This window comes from Solanum stenotomum, chromosome 9 (genome assembly GCF_019186545.1).
Source record: "Solanum stenotomum isolate F172 chromosome 9, ASM1918654v1, whole genome shotgun sequence".
Lineage (NCBI taxonomy): Eukaryota > Viridiplantae > Streptophyta > Magnoliopsida > Solanales > Solanaceae > Solanum > Solanum stenotomum.
In genome coordinates this window covers 12,340,710-12,345,171 of record NC_064290.1, presented here as the reverse complement: position 1 = coordinate 12,345,171, position 4,462 = coordinate 12,340,710, and positions in this window count along the sequence as shown.

The window sequence follows — 4,462 nt, the reverse complement described above, 5'->3', positions numbered from 1 at the left end:
CTTGCTAATCTTGCTTGGCCAAAGATTGTAGAAACGGATGCGTCTAATATTGGGTATGGAGGCATATTGAAACAAATTAATCCGCATGATACAAATGAATATATTATTTGATTTCATTCAGGAAAATGAAGCGATGCTTAGAAAAAATATGCAACGATAGCTCATGAAATGTTAACTATCGTTAAGTGCGTATTAAAATTTCAAGATGATTTATATAATAAAAAATTCTTGATAAAAATGGATGCTCAGTCAGTCAAGTATATGTTTGATAAAGATTTTAAACATGATGCGTCTAAGTTAATATTTGCTAGGTGGCAGGCACAATTAGCCCCTTTTGATTTCGAAATTCATTATAAAAAGGGAAGTGATAATTCCCTCCTAGATTTCTTATCTAGAGAATATCTTTCTTCTTATGGGTTTACTTGATTTCTTTCCTGATAAAGATTTGGTTACAATTTTGAAGGCAGTTTCTCTTAATAGAGATTTACAGGAACATATATTATGGAGAATTATAGACGGAATGGTGACGGATATCGTCAATAATTACATGATTGAACAAGAGCTTTATGAAAGATTTTAATGTTATGAAGTTTATAACCTCTTGATTAAAACTAAATGTTATGTTAGCAGGATGGATCCTCCTTGGATAACCAAGGCAAGAGAAAAGACAGTTATACTCACGGAAGGGAAAAAACATCCTCGTCAAGAACATTCGGATCGTTATATGGATCCTCGTCTAGCTCTCCAATTATACAAAGGGGAGGAATGAGTTTATATAACTTAAGCTCTAGAACGCAAGAGAAAGCCTATTCAATACATCTGGAAGATATTCCAGAAAGTGATCCATTACATGCTCAACTACAAGAATTTTTAACACAAAGTAAGGTAATACTTTTGCTTCAGTCACCAAAGAAGACCTTGATGATATCAAAACATATGAAAAGGTAGAAAAAGAAGAAGTGATATTTCTGATAAAAAATTCTGACATACATAGAAGAGAAGAGCCTCGGAAGATATTCCAAAGGTATCTAGTAAATGGGCTCTATTTCCCGGGTGAGTCATACAAAACTCAGAAATATTATGAAACTCTGCTGATAAGCACAAGTGTTGAATTTCAACACTTTTCAGGATATAATACAAGTGAGAGTGTTTATAACTTCTCTAAAATGATTATAAAGCACATCATTCATATTGAAGATTGGGGTATTTCCTCAATGACTGAAAGACAATTCAGTCTAAACAAAGTCATGGTAAGCTTTACCTATTGGGATTATGTTCAGGCGTTTAATAAAGTTCTGTTATAACAATGAGAGGCACAAACATACGTGATTTATAAAAGTATGTGCCAAGATATTTGTCAACCCTATTCCAAATTGGTTTTTAAACTAGTGGTCATACCACGGGCCAACCATAAAAATATTGCCCGAACCATTTCTCAAGTTATACAAAGAATGAGTCAAGATTTTTCTAGATCTCAACAAGTTATATCATCAAGAACATATTTGTTATTTTCAACAAATTTAACATATATATTTTTGTTTATTGAATTTTCTGTTCCATGGATTCACAAATGGGTTCCAGAAGTAGATTGCACTGAGGAACAAATCTCTTGTCTATACAGAACTTATTATAATAATTTTTGGGACAAGTTGATGAAGAAAGATCGTCAAACAAAGTCTATATACGGACAAGAACTGTTGGATCTAATAACCAAAACAATACACAATTATAAATTGATTCCTAATAAAGGAATTATAACTGATGATTCAACCTCCGTAAAACATATAGCTAGAAAAATTTCTAATCATGATGAAAAAGAACAAGATGACATGATTATGAAGTATTTAGACGACGTAAAGAAAAAGATTCTTCTAAATCTAACTCATTACGCAAAATCAGATTCATCAATGCGTAGTGAAACAAGTGAAGATATGCACGAAGCTCAACCATATGAAGTAGAAAGTCCAGTAGATGCACTGGAGAAAGCCGAAATTTTTTGGCAAAACTAAAGGACAAGATGTAGCAGTGCTAAGCTTTTCCGGAATAGTAAAAGGGACGGACTACTTAGCAACACTGTAGCTCAACAGTAGATACACGGTTACCAGGACCCAGATAGAGGCCCAGTATCCTGTACAAAGATGCTTTCTTTTCCTATAAATAAGTTTGTTTTCTTTAATGAAGGGGCAGATTTTAGAAACCCTCTTTTCCGTTTTGCACTCTCTCTCTTTCTTGTAAACTTTTCTTACTAGAGTTTTGTAAGTTTACCGGATTTTGGCCGGAATAATAAAGTGTGCGGTTTGGTAACAAGGTACTTTATTTTCTCATTCTTCCTGTCTTTTACTTTTATAAATTTTCCGATCTAAGCCGTGACTATGTCCGGCTAAAAAATTTGTATCTATGCCGGATAACTAACTTTTCTCTTATATAGACCATGAACGGATCTAAACTTTATTTAAATATAGAAGAATTTTAGTATGGCTTCTCGACTTGATTTTGAGATTGAGGTATAGTCGGATTTAGTACTACTTTTATTGGCTTTGTCTTTGTGACTCCATCTGATGAGTCCTGGTTTTTAGCCTGGAAAAGAGTTTGATAAGTAGGGCTCTTGATATCTGGTTAGAAATATTAGACACATGGGCAAAATAAAAGTTTGTATTAGCATCTGGACATGCCCTTTGCATGGGTAAAATAATTAAACCATACAGTCTGAGAAACTATGTTAAAATTCTTGTGTATTTCGATTCTTATGTAGTTGGACTATATCTAAGGATATTGACTTGCTTGATCCATGACTGGGCGAACTACCGCCAGTCAGTGATCCTGTATTTTGGTATCAGAGCCTAGGAACTTTCATGATGTATATATGATTAAAGTGAAATATTTCGGCATAGATATATTCTCTCTTTTATGAAAGAAGGAGATATTAAAAGTACTCGATTAGAAGAGGTAGATATACCTCAAAATCATGATTTGTTAAACAAATGGACTATTCTGAAAGTAATATAAAAACTATTTATGATTATGGTTGGTTTGATAAAATCTCAAATAAACAGTTGATTAAAACAACTGAGCAATCTTTGGCGTTAAACTCGTCTGAACAACCTATTCGTTTAGTAAATAAGCGAGATATTGATTTGTATAGATCTCAATATAAGTTTTTGCATATTGGCATGGTTCAAATTGCTTTTAAACCTTTAACTCTAAAGGGTTACCTGCGACTTTCTTAGCTGCTCTACGAGATGCGAGAAATTTAAATTTTGTTAATCTCTGATAGGTTCGATAGAATCTACGGTTGCCTATAGTCCAGTCTATTTTAATGCTCAACCAAATTTACAGTTATTTTTGACTGATTCTAATATATTAGATGCTTTTAATTTTGAATGTTAAAACGCATGACTAAGTTCCGTGATATTATTACAGATAGGTCGCAATTGCAGCGGTTTCTCGGAAGTTTAAACTACATTTTCCCTTCTACAAGATTTTGTCTCGAGATTTAGCTCTGTTATACGACAGGCTAAAAAAAGATCACATGAAGCCTTCGACTAATAGTCTCACAGATCTTGTAAAGACTATTAAAGAAAGAGTTAAATCTTTGCCTTGTTTAACCCTTGCTAATCCTGCTTTGCCAAAGATTGCAGAAACAGATGCGTCTAATATTAGGTATGGAGGCATATTGAAACAAATTAATCCGCATGATAAAAATGAATATCTTATTCGATTTCATTCAGGAAAATGGAGCGATGCTCAGAAAAAATATGCGACGGTAGCTCATAAAATGTTAACTATCGTTAAGTGTGTATTAAAATTTCAAGATGATTTATATAATAAAAAATTCTTGATAAAAACTAATGCTCAGTCAGTCAAGAATATGTTTGATAAAGATTTTAAACATAATGCGTCTAAGTTAATATTTGCTAGGTGGCAGGCACAATTAGTCCCTTTTGATTTCGAAATTCATTATAAAAAAAAGAAGTGATAATTCCCTTCCAGACTTCTTATTTAGAGAATATCTTTCTTCTTATGGGTTTTCTTGACTTCTTTCCTGATAAAGATTTGATTACGATTTTGAAGGCAGTTCCTCTTTATAGAGATTTACAGGAACATATATTATGGAGAATTATAGACGAATGGTGATGGATATTGTCAATAATTACATGATTGAACAAGAGCTTTATGAAAGATTTTATTGTTATGAAGTTTATAACCTCTTGAATGATTAAAACTAAATGTTATGTTTGCAGGATGGATCCTCCTTGGATAATCAAGGCTAGAGGAAAAGGCAATTATACTTGCGGAAGGGGAAGAACGTCCTCGTCAAAAACATTCGGATCATCATATGGATCCTCGTCTAGCTCTCCAATTATACAAAGGGGAGGAATGAGTTTATATAACTTAAGCTCTAGAACGCAAGAAAAAGCCTCTTCAATACATCAGGAAGATATTCCAGAAAGTGATGCATTAC